Source organism: Mirounga angustirostris, unplaced genomic scaffold (genome assembly GCF_029215605.1).
Source record: "Mirounga angustirostris isolate CCGP_5_RB_7025 unplaced genomic scaffold, mMirAng1.0.hap1 SCAF_2, whole genome shotgun sequence".
NCBI classification, from domain to species: domain Eukaryota; kingdom Metazoa; phylum Chordata; class Mammalia; order Carnivora; family Phocidae; genus Mirounga; species Mirounga angustirostris.
Genome location: NW_026991710.1, coordinates 36,620,397 through 36,634,817, shown reverse-complemented (window position 1 = coordinate 36,634,817; position 14,421 = coordinate 36,620,397). Strand labels below are relative to the sequence as shown.

The 14,421-nt window shown below is 38.0% G+C and overlaps 1 protein-coding gene across 1 annotated transcript in view; it reads left to right on the top strand.

The window, feature by feature from the left end:
- The window catches only part of KCTD8 (potassium channel tetramerization domain containing 8), a 237,490-nt gene that overhangs the window by 201,188 nt on the left and 21,881 nt on the right, over positions 1–14,421 (top strand). The window lies entirely within an intron of this gene.

The window sequence follows — 14,421 nt, the reverse complement described above, 5'->3', positions numbered from 1 at the left end:
AAATCCAGTAATTTCACTAGGGATTTTTGAAAAATTCCTTACTGATGAAACATAAATCTCATCCTCCAATAAGTATATCCAGTTCAAAATTGAAGTCTCCAAAAATTGTTTCAATTTTAGTATGCTCTCCAGTCTCTATTAGCCTGGGTTCAGTTAGGAATCAGAAACCACAAATCACGGGGCGCCTGGGTGGCTCAGTCGTTAGGCATCTGCCTTCGGCTCGGGTCATGATCCCAGGGTCCTGGGATCGAGCCCTGCATCGGGCTGCCTGCTCAGCGGGAAGCCCGCTTCTCCCTCCCACTCCCCCTGCTTGTGTTCCCTCTCTCGCTGTGTCTCTCTCTGTCAAATAAATAAAATATTTTTAAAAAAAGAAACCACAAATCAATTTAAACAGGGAAGTTTAATATTAAGATTTATTAAACTATGATGGAAGAATAAGTATGAAAATGTAATAATAACTCCAATAGGTAACTCCCTAAGGCTAAGGGAGGGTATCTAAGGAAGGCCACACTTGGAAGAAGGCTTTCCTTCTTATTATGGGTCAAACTGTGTCCACCTACATGTTGAAGTCCTAATCCCCAGTACCTCAGAATGTGTGACATCATTTGGAATAGTTATTGCAGATGTAATTAGCTAAATTAAGAAGAAGTTGTATTGGAGTGGGATGGGCCTCTAATCCAGCGTAGCTAGTGTCCTTCTAAGAAGATAACCATGTGAAAATAGAGACAGACAAGAATGCCATGAGACAATGAAGGCATAGATTGGAGTGAAGCCACCGTAAGCCAAAGTATGTCAAAGATTACTGGCAAACCACCAGGAATTAGGAAGAGGCAAGGAAGGATTCCCCTACAGGTTTCAGAGGGAATATGGAATTACCAGCACCTTGATTTTAAACATCTAAGCCTCTTGAATTGTGAGATAAGAAGCTTCTGTTGTTTTAAGCCAACCAGATTGTGGTATTTTGTGATAATAGCTCTAGGAAACTAATATGCTCCCCACATCTGGTATCAGACCTCTTTGAAGAAGGTAAAAGTGCAATCTGCAGATGAAGAAGTTGCTCAGAAAACAATCCTCTGTGGCACTGATGAGCAGAAGCTGGTGGGTGGGCATGCAGAGGAAGTTGGGGCACCAGTCTGGTCGTGAGTCCTGAGTCAGGCATTGTTTGTGTTAAGAGGGCGTTAGCAGTGTCATCGGCCAACCTAGCCAGGTCTGTGAGATCTCCAAGGGGCTGCCTCTTTGGGCACATGGCTAAGACAGGGAAGTCCTGGATGTCCCTTCACACACACATAAATGCACACATGCACACACATACACCTGGTGGACCATGCAGCAGACGGAAGAAAAAGCAAAACAGAGCGCATTCAAACAAGAGCTTCTCCATTCCTCCTGCCATGTTCCACCATCACCCTCTGCTGCCGGTTCTTAACATCATATCCATTGTAAAGGAGAAACACTCAAAATGCTTAAATAGGCCAGTCTATTTTAACAGAGAAGGTACGAAGGGTGAATTTGGAGCTGTGAGACGATAAATTGAAAACTCCCATAGAGCCCTTTGGTACGTTAGTAGCATATCAATCATGGACAATCATGGAATTCCAGCTGGTATTTCCCCCATTTTGCACTTTAGGTCCAGCATTATGCAGTGATGATGGCATGCATTGCTGACTCACATCAGGATGGTGGATTTATTCTGTTTATTCAGGGCTGTGTGTGTGTGTGTGCGTGTGTGTGCGTGTGTTGGCTATTGATCCAAAATCCATCACATGTCTCCCAAAATATGACAAGCAAAAAACCAAGATGCTCATGGTCTAGGATCAGAATGGTAATGTGGTCAAAAGCCTTCAACCAAAAGTAATTTCCCAAACACTGTGAAGGAAGATATAGAACCCAACTTTAATTTTCTTTTTGCATCTTCTGTTCATTTTCCTACCAGAGCAGTGAATCCTTCACCCCAAATACTCCTGAATCTTTCCAACTTTGATCCCAGCTCCAGGTAGCTATCATTCTCCTCTTTAGTCAGTGTTAAGATGCCCCAAAGAACTTAGTGTAAGAAGGCACATCCCCTTGTGGAGGGAAATCTACAGAGGAGTGGAAATCTACAGAGGAGTACAAATCAAACTGCTCCTCAGTGGGTAGCAGGAGCAGAATGTCTAGTACTACAAACTTCATTTTGATAATCACATCTTTATTAAAGAAATGTGACAGGGGCATTGAATGGTGTTTGAGGCATGATCAAGGGTAGAGTGTGCTGTTTTCTTTCACCACACTTTTTCACTAGTCAAACTAGTGTCTAGACTCACTAGACACCTAGTGAGGAGACTCTTCAAGGATATTTCTTATGTATCTTTGCATCAGTGCCCGTTTTCCTGCTACTACATCCTAGATGTTAGACATTAGGTGTAACCTTCTCAGACCTACTTGTACCTACTCCCTCTTGCAGAAAAAAAAACTAATGAATATTTCACCATCATTGATTATTTACAACCTGTGAGGAATACCTTTATGCTCCACCTCCAAAGAAACCCCCAAGCATCCCTTTTGTTCTATAGCCCCTACCTGGTAGCCAAGTTTTTGAAACACTACCATTTGGGGATTAAGCTGTATAAAGGGAGGGACCTGACTCTCCATTAAAGTTCTTCTAACCTCCTCTGCCTTGCCATTCCACCATTACTTTTTTTTTTTTTCTTAAAGTATCAGATTTATAAACTGCTGCTGTGAGACTGAATTACACTGGTCAATATCCCCATGATTTCTTGGCATCTTTTTTTTTTTTTATTGTGTTATGTTAATCACCATACATTACATCATTAGTGTTTGATGTAGTGTTCCATGAGTCATTGTTTGTGTATAACACCGAGTGCTCCATTCAGTACATGCCCTCTTTAATACCCATCATCCCCCCACACACCATTACTTTTTAAAAGGAATGAGCATGCTGTTTTATAACTCTTGTCATGGTTCATACTATTGATTGAATTTATGAGAGCATGCAGTCTCTTAATACCAGTTTCCCTAGGATAGTATTAATTTAGATCCATCACTTTGATGGCATGGCCTCATTCTCTACCAGCACCTCAAATGCAAGCATTCCCCTATCTAGCGTTATACCAGATGTAGGCTCTATTATGTTATCAGACTTCACTGGGAATGCCCAATCCCACAAGGAAACCCATTGTACAGCTTAGAGATTTAGATACAACAGACAAGAAGCATTTTATTTCTAGCTTCCTGCATTCTTTCAAACTACTACAAAAGCTATGTGATAAGCTATTTAAAATTTATCCTTTAACTTAGATTAGTATTGGATAAAATTCTGAACTCATCTTGAATCCAAAGGCAAGGTTCAAGGCCCAATATCAATAAATGGGTAGTAAAGCCAGTGGAATGATTGATGGCAACATTTTGTGTACCCGAGGTGCTGCTTTGATTTGTATAAGTAAAAACTTTATGCTTTCCTTCAGCATATGCAGAAACCAAGTCTTGTAATTGTTTATACCTCTTGTATCTTTTCTACTATTCAATTCTGGCTACATAAACGCTCAAATAGTTTTTACTTACAGGACAAAAGTCATTAACCTCATATTTATAAATTACACATGATTTTGGTCTGAATCTTATAGATAATTTGCCTTTGGCAAAATGTTTAAATCATCCTACCTTTATTCTCACTGATAGAGGTCACTGTTTGGAACATGATTATAAACTGTATCTCTATACAGATATGGTGACCAAAAATTATGTGCAAAAGTCACTACCGTGACAAATATTTCATAATAAAGTGATTAAGGGGCACCTGGGTGGCTCAGTCGTTGAGCACCTGCCTTCGGCTCAGGTCATGATCCCAGCGTTCTGGGATCGAGCCCCGCATCGGGCTCCCCGCTCGGCGGGAAGCCTGCCTCTCCCCCCTCCACTCCCCCTGCCTGTGCTCCTCTCTCACTGTGTCTCTCTCTGTCAAATAAATAAATAAAATCTTAAATAATAATAATAATAATAATAAACTGATTAATTTCCTATGGCTATCATAACTTTGGGTAGCTTAAAACAACAGAAATGTATTCTTTCATTGTTCTGAAGGCTAGTTGTCTAAAATCAAAAGGCCATGCTCTCTCTGAGACTCTGGGTAGAAACTTCCTTGCTTCATCCTAACTTGAAGGTGGTGGCCTTCAATCCTTGGCATTCCTTGAATTGTAGCTATAGAATTCCAGCCTCTGCCTTCATGTTCATATGACATTCTTCTCTGTGTTTTTGTGCCCAAATTCCCCAATCCTATAAGAACACTGGTCATCAGATTAAGAATCACCGTAATCTAATATGACCACATCTTAACTTGGCAAAAATCCTTTTTTGCATATAAGATCACATCCAAGGTACTAGGAGTTAGGACTTGAACATATCATTCTGGGGGTACATAATTCAACCCATAACATAAACTAAAAGTTAGTATTTGTGGGTTCTTTGCTTCATGTTGACATTTCTATTTGCTTAAAATGATGAAAATTTGACTTGCAACATTTAAAAAATTTGTCCGGATAAAGTAATTACTAAAATCATGGATTGGGGATAAAATCAGAAATAAATTGAAATCCGTATTATTAAAGCCTTATTCACTAAGTGTATTTTATGATTTGGTTCCTTTTTAATACTTCTTGAAGTAGCTGAAAAGAACCTGTGTTGGGCTCATGGTTGGATGATGGTGGGTGAGCCAAGAAAGCATGGGGCCATTTCCTACAATACAAAACCGTGAACCACAGCACTGTGAATAGAGGAGAATGAAATTGCTTGTGTAGGTACGTTTAGGAAAACATGAGTCTGGTGTTATGAAAGTCAATGACCATAGGGCTCTGGTTACAGTTTTATGAAGCAAAGAAAATGTCATCATTATTCAACTCAGAATCTCACTTTTTCTTGTGTCTCTAACTCTTGTTTCGCTCAGCTACACTGACGCAGAAAGAGTGGAAGATGGGGCTTAAGAAAGGAATCTTGGGAAAGCCTTTGACTCAGCGACAAAAACCTAATACAGATGTTACACGGCGCTTAATGTTTCTTACCTTTGGAGACTAGTTTGAATGGCTCTTACACACTTCCATGTTGGTGCTACTGGTTTTTGTAGTTTTGTTGTTGCTTCCACAAGTATTTCTCTTCTAGCTGATAAAATTTTCCTGTAGATGAATTTAATTGTCCCTTTGTTTCCCTAGTCCATCCCTATTTTGGGGTCAGGAATCATAATCCCTATAGGCTGTCATTTCATTAGACTGTTTCATTTATTTTCTGGGAGTCTTAGAGATTCTTAGGGAAATGATCTGTGGGTGATTGCACCTGATATCTATGAATTAAAAAGTCACTTTCGTTAATAATGATGAGAAAACTAAATTGTGAAATTCCAAAATGTATCTACTGATAATCTTTATAACGTGGTGAATTCTTTATATTGTCATCAACTCTAGTTTAGAATTGCCACTCAGAAAAATTTGGGTAGCAGAGGTAGTTTTCACAAACACTGATTTCCTGTTCTGCACTATCTTTTATTCAAAGTCTCTCTGTCTAAAAATTGAAAACGCCTTTTGGCTAAGTGAATGTTAGCAGTTGCTTCTTTCTGCATTTCACCATATTATCAGCCTTTGGGTATTTTTTTAAGCTGAGAATAGACATGACACTGCCCAGGGGACCTGTTTCTGATTTTGTACTCTAAGAAAGAGATATCAGTTTGGGCAGATACGCTGCTCTTTTCACAGTTGTGGGTTCTTTCCTTTCAGGAGAACTAGACAGATTAATAGTGGCCCACTAGTTACCAAAAGCCCCTTTTGTATTATATAATTCTGGATTCATTAAATCTCTGTATAAGTTTAATGAAGCATTACAAATTGGGAAGATAACCAGATCCTCAAAACAGTCCCTGGCTAAAAGTCTATGCAGCATTTTCTGTTACTTCTCTAAGAATCTGAATTAAGGATTTAACTTATTGATCTCCTAATTAAATACATAATCAGAATATATAAACATGAAATTTAAATGTCTTTAGCTTTCGATTAAAATTGACAAAAATGTTTCCATATAAAAATTATAAACTATTTTAAAATATTATTTAAATTTAAATAAGTAAAGAATTCTATTATTTTATATAAATTTTGTTTAAAATGAATTACCACTTGTTAATATTTTTTAATTGAAAAAATCTTAAAAATAAAACTATTTTCTTTCTGGGTTATGATGTTACATTACTTTCTTTGATAGATAGTTTACCTTAGATTTAATTTTATACTAGTAAATATTAAGCTGTATAGCATTGCTCATATTACTATGTGTATGGGTCATTAAAGTACATGATTTCCCTTTTAAGCAGAATTGAGAAGACCTTTGATATGGAGAAGACTGCATTTTTGTATACTTCAGACACTGTCCCAAGCAGAAAGAGAGGAGAGACAGGGTAAAGAAGGTAGGAGCTAAGGGGTTCACATGGATCATATTGAGTCATAAACAATTACTGAGCAAGTGTTGGTGCTTAGAATTCACTCAGATATTCAAAAGATAAAGGGATAAGGGCAATACCATTGCCTAACCTCAGGGATTTTACAGTCTAAGGAGATAAAATTGATACTCATTAAAAATAAATGAACCATACAAATGAGTATAAACTAAATGATGATGGGTTGGATAGTTCATTTTATGCTACACTTCGAGTTCAAACGAGCTGATAATAATGGAGTTCATCCATGAGAGTCCATTGTAGTATTGCAATAGATGGAAGAAATATTGGATTAGAGCTAAACATCATGTTATAACGCCATTTTTGCCACCTTTTACCTGTATTGCTTTAGAAAAATTGCATAATCTTTCTTTTAGTTTTCTTATCTGTAAGATGGGCTAGTTAAAGGACTTAATTGTTTTTGTTTTTTTATAGCAGTAAAACCGACTATATATTCTAAAGAGTAATCTTTCTACAAGTAGATCATTGATGAATTATCATAAATGATAATTTAAGGACTCTTGAACTTCCAAGGAAATCCCCAATGCTCAAAAAAAGAAGGAAGAGGAGGAGCAGGAGAAGATAGGGAAGAGAATTTGGATAGGGTCTATAAGCCGAATGTAGCCAAGCCCGTTATGGGTGCAGACACCAACAAGGGAACTGAAATAGCCAAAGTCAGACAGGAAAGCTAGGCTGTGTTAGCACAAGACAGGGAAGCCAAGCTGATATTCTGCATTAGTCTAGGGCTAGTAAAGGAAAGAGTACTAATTTTGTGACAACCTAGACCCAAGTAGAAGGAAACCCAAGTTCTCTCTGCAGGAAAATAATTTATAAAAGAAATATTTCAAAAAGAGAAAGAAAATCACTATAGCAGAAAAGCTTAAGAGTATAAAAATTAATTAACCTCTATAAAATATATAGTTAAACATCATAATGATAATGTCTTCATTATGGAATTACAAAAAAAATTAAAAATAAAACAGAAGTCAGTCCTGGCCAACAATAGCATATAAGTAGAGAGGGTGGTAGAGTTGAAATTTCTACTCTCTTGTTTTGTTCAAGAGGGTGGCCAAAACATTTATTAAGCTTGGGTTTGAAGTCTAAAGATGTTATGTATCTGTGGTAAATTTTTATACCCACTAAAAAGAATAAAAACAGTTTATAAATCTCATATTATTTGAAGGAAAAATATGAAGCCAGAATAAAAATATAATTAAAATTTTCAGTCAATAAAAAAAGAAACAAAAAGGAATAGCGGATGAAAAGGAGAGTGAAAGAAAATAAAAATTAAAAAGTAAGATGTTAGTAATTCACATAAATATAAATGGACTGAAATTTCCAGCTAAAATTCATAGATTTTCAGATAAGATTAAAAATGAAAATCTAACTAAACACTATTTACAAAAGTCATATTTAAAACATAAGAAATATAAAATTTGAAAGGAAAATAATGGAAAAAAACAAATACCAGGTAAAGTCTAATAAAAAAATTATTGTATTTAAAAAAAAATTAAACATTTTATTTTAAAATCATTGTAAATTCACATGCATTTGCAAGAATAGTACAGAGGGCTCCTGTGTACTCTTCACTCTGTTTCTCCCAGTGATAACATTTTTAATAATTGCAGTTCAGTATCACAACTGAGAAATTAACATTGATACAACTCATTGACCTTATTCAGATCTTACTGGTTTTATGTGCACCCATTTTCGTGTGTGTATTTATTTCTATGCAGTTTTGCTACGTGTGTAGATTTGTGTAACCACCACCACAGTCAAGATACGGAACTGTTTCTTCACCACCAATATCCCTCATGCTATCTTTTGATGTAGCCACACCCTAAGCCCCCGTCTCTAACCCCTGACAACCATCAACCTGTTCTATTTCCGTAATTTTGTCATTTTAAGAATGTCATGTAATTGGAATGACAAATGAATTTTAAGCCCACGAATATATTAAGGAAAAACAGGAACACTATAAAATCATAAAAATTTGAATTTATCAGGAATATATAAATACTGTAAAACTATAATAATAAAATACAACAAAAAATAATAAAATGGCTATGATAAATAGTATAAAATATATAAATAACATGGGGACTTTTACAGATTATGGGAAATTTTTATTTCCACTTTTAATTCTATAGAAACCAAATAGACAAAAAAGAATTAGCAAACAAAGAAAATGTGAAAATATGTGGCATTATCTTACAAAGTTAAACCGTTTCTGCTCATAATATACTCTACAGAATTTGTACATGAGTGTACCAGAAGACAGAATGTTAAATTGAAAAAGATTAATAAACTATGACAACATTTTCAGAAAACTCAAATATAAGAAAACCAAAGCAAATGTGCGTGTATGTGTGTGTGTTCATGTGTTCTAAAACTATTTCTAAAAACAAGGTAAATTAATAAAAAAATTAAGGGTAATAGCTGTCTTTAGTGGATCCTCAGAGGAATGACAAAGTGAGAAGGCATGGGTTTTATTAAGGACGCTGGTCGTCTGGGCGCCTCGGTGGCTCAGTCATTAAGTGTCTGCCTTCGGCTCAGGTCATGATCCCAGGGTCCTGGGATCGAGCCCCATGTTGGGCTCTCCCTGCCTGGCAGGGAGCCTGCTTCTCCCTCTCCCTCTGCCTGCAGCTCTCCCTGCGTGTGCTCTCTTTCTGTGTCAAATAAATAAATAAAATCTTCTTTAAAATTTTTTAAAAAGGATGCTGGTTGTTTTACTTTTGAAGTCTGGTGGTGTGATCACAGTTATTTGCTGTATTATATTTCATCACATAACACAAATGTTGCATGTGTTTTTGTATGTACAAAATAGTATATAATAAATTTTAAGTAAACAAAATGAGCCTAATAATATTCCCTGTATTATAATGGCATTTTAAAGATACTTTAAGGATATACAGAGTTAATGTAAGGAGAAGTCTCTTTGTCAAATATAACATTGTTTACCAACATAAGACAAATTCGTAATGAATACATTTCTGCTTCTAGATTACTGGTGAGCTTCGTCCCCGCTACAGTCCCAACTTGCCTGCATGCCTCATTCTGTTACTCCCATTGATGGTGACAGTGACTCCCTGTTCACCTCCAGAGAGCAAGCTTTCCTACTTCTGCCTTTAAGTTGAAGTGAAAACTCTCCTAGGACCTCACCTGTTTAACATCTGGCTGCAAGCCCCAGCCTCCGAGCACATCTTAAAACAGGAAAGAGTGGTCCCCTCCATCAGAGAAGGAGGTGTGCCCCATCTCCATATTCCTACAAAAACTGATTTATTCCCTTCTTCCACGCATTAATCAGACTTAACTGAAATCTTGTGCAGATTTTTTAGTAAGATTATTTTCCTGTGTGATTATCAAAACAAGTAATGGGGAGGTGCTCTTTGAAGCAGACGGTAACAATGAAGTAGCAGCGAGGAAGAACTACTCATTTTTACAACAAATCGCTTTATTATCTCCTAATCACTTACACATATATCCTCATTTGATAAGACTTCTTTCTTGGTTATTTGGTAAAAACATTTTCCAGATTATCATCTTGCTTTCAAAACAAAAGGACGACATCAAAAGCTAATGATGTACTGTATGGTGACTAACATAACATAATAAAAAAAAAAACCTTAAAAAAAAAGGACTATGACTATTAAGGGGTAAATATTCACAGATACACCCAGAGAGAGAAATGGGAAAGCTCCTCACTGCGATCCTCTGACTTCCTAAAACTCTCTTTTTTATTTTAATTGTGGTAAGAACAGATGACACGAGACTTAACCTTCACACATTTTTAAGTGAACAGTATAGATTATTGGCTATAATGACATGTTATACAGTGGGTCCCTAGAATTTATTCACCTTACATAACTGAAACTTTATACCCATTGAATAGCCGCGCCCCATTCCCAAAACTCTTAAAAGATTCAGACTCACGGATGACACGTTAATGTTACATAGGCAGGGGGAAAACACTTCCGGGGAAAGAACTGTGAAGGGAAGGCGTAAGAGAGATAAGTGCTATCTGATTCACTGTTGCAATATTTACACAGTGCCGAGAAAAAATATATGCTGGGCGTTCAAATAGAGAGATCTCAGACTGAGTTCAGAGAGGTTAATTTGCCTTCTGGTCTCTCTGTTTTAACTCTGCTTTTTATTATCCCATTCCTCCGTTCTAGAACTCTCAGCAGCTTTCACGTCTTGGAGTTCCTTAGCTAGAACTCCCCAGTCTCCGTGGGTCTCCGTGGGTCTCTCTAGGATCTGTAGCCAGCCCACTTTACATACTTTACGTATTCACTCTCCGTCTGTCCAGGCTCTTCAGTGCGCCTCTGCTCATACATTCATTTTTGGTTTTTGTTTTTCATTCACAGTCTTATGCTTTTATTTTATATATAGTGAAAGGAGGAGAAAGGAGACCCCTTTTCTAAAGTCTATAAAATAAAATGTTTACTTTTTATTTTACTGACTTAAAGAGTGAACTCAAAAAGATGAAAGTCATATTTGAACCCGACATTCCCTAGTGGGTGTCTTGCCTTTGAATAGGAATTCTGAATTTCATATTCTTCTATTAAATTCTCTGCTCTCTCACATCTCTTTCCTCTGTTTCTCATTGCAAGAAAAGCCATTTTAAAGCCAGCCCTGCTGTGTATGCATAATAAAAAACCCTTAGAAAAAAACCTGTTTTAACATATCATTAAATTTGTTGCTTGTGAGGGGGTAAAAATCCAAGATTCCAGAAAAAACACATTTTTATTCTTTTTGCTTTAATTTTCCTATTAGGATACTTAAACAGAAAGTGCATGCCATTTCTAAAATAACGAATCCTCAAATAAAATCCACATGCCAGGAAATTAAATGTCTCTTAGTAAACAAATAGCATCATCCCCATATTGCTAGAGATTTAGACTGTGGATTAAAGACGGATCTTCAACTTTCAACTTTTCTCTGTCTTGACATCAGCTCTCAAGTCAGAACTGACAAGCGCCGTAGAAATAAACAAATCCTCCCTAGTCTTCTTTCGAATTCCAATACAGTGATGCAGCCTTCGCCTCATTCAGTAGTTGCGGTATTTGTAAGTGGGGGAATTTCCAGTTGAGTTTTATGAGGACGAACGAATGGAAGGGGGTCAGGGCAATATATCAGTGAGAGTTAAGAGGCACAGGGCTTCAATAACTGTAGCTCAATTATTCCCCTCCTAGACAAGATCTTTCTCTTTAAGAGGAAAAATTTGCATACACAGTACTTTCGGAGCATACCAAGCTTCTTATTTCAGGTTATTTAGCAGTTTGCCACGTACTTTGCAATTCCAACCTGTGGCCTGATGTGATGACCCTCATTAGGAAATGCCTCATTTTATGGAAGTAGTGATAAGAGGTGGAGGTGCGATTCAGAGGCTACTCATTAGGATGCATTCTGGAGGTGGTGTGGTTCTCCGAAGGTCCTTGTGGCTGAGCTCCCAGGTAATTACCTCCCTGCTAGCTGGCTCTTCACTGTGCCAGGGTACACAGGAGCAAACTTGAGAGATGACACCAAGCGGTATCGACTCCAGAAAACCGTTGTAAAAATAATTACCAATAGCGCCTTTGGCTAAACACTGAATGCAATTACTATATTACAATTACCGTAGTGATCAGAAACTGTTTCCACAGAGAAAAGAAATGAATAGGACAGAGCTCATTGCTGAGGTAATTGAGAAATTTTCTTTTCTAAGAAAAGAAATTGTCTTTTCTAAGCATGGAACCTCTCCATAAAGGCAATGTTCACTGCTTACCCTCAAAAAGTAAAAACACAGTAATGGATACGAGATTTCTTAGCCTGTCCCAGCTTCCTGCGACTTCTTTAATACTTGTCTCTTGAACTCCACGAGAAGTTCGGATGTCACCCAATAGGTCAAGTGTGATCATCTCAGCCTGGTCTTGTACCTCTGATTCTCATCCCTGCTTCCTCCGCCCGTGTTTATTCTGGTAGCAACTCAGCAGCAAGCCTCCCCCGTGCTTTGGAGCACCTAATAAAACTCCTCAGGCAAAGCAATTTCATCTTTCAGCATTATCCTAGGCTTCCTGTAGAGAACACTGTTTTTATCCGCTACAAAGGAGTTTTTAATATATTATGTTTGCTGCTTGCGTAGCTGTTGACATGGGTGACATGTACCCGCGGGTTTTTACCACCCCCCCAAGGAATTAAGGAGATAAATGTTTGTTTAAAAACATTCAGTTCACATGTTGACACACACATTTGGTGGGAAAACAATTTTGTATTCTAATAACATAGGACAGAGGGGAAGGATGCCATGAGGACTTTCCACTCAGGATGGGAATCAGGAGGACAGAAGTGGAGGTAGATTATGACTTAAAATACGGTGGTTAGAGTCAAACTCACTGAGAAGATGGTGTTGATCAAAAGCATGAAAGAGAGGGGCCCCTGGGTGGCTCAGTTGGTTAAGCATCTGACTTTGGCTCAGGTCATGATCTCAGGGTCCTGGGATTGAGCCCCGTGTCCAGTTCCACACTCAGTGGGGAGTCTGCTTCTCCCTCTCCCACTGCCCCTTCCCCCCGTCCCCCTGCTCCTGCTGTCTCTCTAACAAACAAAAAAACATGAAAGAGATTGCGTAATGTGATAGAGCATTCATACTTTTCCATTTGCATTGCATTTAAAGAATCAGTTATTTAGTTAAAAAGTATTTATTGAGTATTTACTGAGTACAAGGCAAACGTTTTGTGAAAGATACATTTTAATCTCTGTTTTACATCTAAGGAATACAAGGGATGGTGAGTTCAAGCAGCTTGTTGGAGGTTACACAGCTGGGAAGTGACAACACAAGTATTAGAATCAAGCCCTCTGCTATCTCCAGTATCAGGTTTCTCATCTGATCCTTGGGCACAAATACACTATTTCACAAAGTTGTTCTAAGTACAACTGTTAGAAAAGGGCCTGTTAGAAAAGAACTAATAGTAAAAGTTCATTTTGAGTGATTATTAATATTTGTATCTTCTAACTCCTAAAATAATCATGAAAGCCTACTATATGAAGATTCTGTACCTGTGTTACACGTCTCATGTAACCTGACAACAACCCTTCATAGGTGGGAAAACTGATTGTAGGGAGATGTTTACATACCTCCCCTAAGGTGACCTCCAGCCAAGAAGTCACTAATCCTGGGCTTCTGGCAACTCTTCCAGACATAGTTCCTTCTCAATTAGAAGCTTTCAGTCTAACTGGAGATGAACAAAAATTCATGTGAGTTTAGATGAGATGACCTTGCTCTGGTGCCCAGAACAAAAGAGCAGTCAGCAGGTTCGACTAAGGACTGCCCTGGTGCAGTGTTTAGGTCACTGGATAGATATCTCTCATTCCCTTTCAATAAGCCCTAGACAGAGGCGGCAATGACCTGGTTATTTAATATAGAAGAGTTTCATCTTGATCACCAGGAGCTGTAAAAATTGGGTACACATGCTGTGGGCTTCTGGCTGGAGGCTGTTTTCAGTCAAGGGGATGGATACTAGCTAGATCTTGCCAGTAGGAAACACTGGATCCCAAATCTCCATATCCTTCAGCTGGGATGTTTGCAAAATTCAGAGCAGAAAGGGATCACCTGGTGGTTCTCTTGAAATTGTTTTCTGAATTGAAGTTGGGGTCCAAATTGGTGGAATCCCTTCTCAAAAGTCCCCGCTGGTCTCTGGCAGAACTGAGACTTAAAGCCAAGTCTCTCTCTTTTTTTTTTTTTAAGTTTTTTTTTTTGTTTTTTGTGTTTTTTTTGACACAGAGAGAGAGAGGGAGAGAGAGCAAGCACAAGCAGGGGGAGCGACAGAGGGAGAGGGAGAGGCAGGCTCCCCAATGAGCAGGGAGCCCGATGCGGGGCTCAATCCCAGGACCCCTAGGATCATGACCTGAGCCGAAGTCAGATGCTTAATGACTGAGCCACCCAGGAGCCCCTAAAGCCAAGTCTCTTATCATGTCTCTCC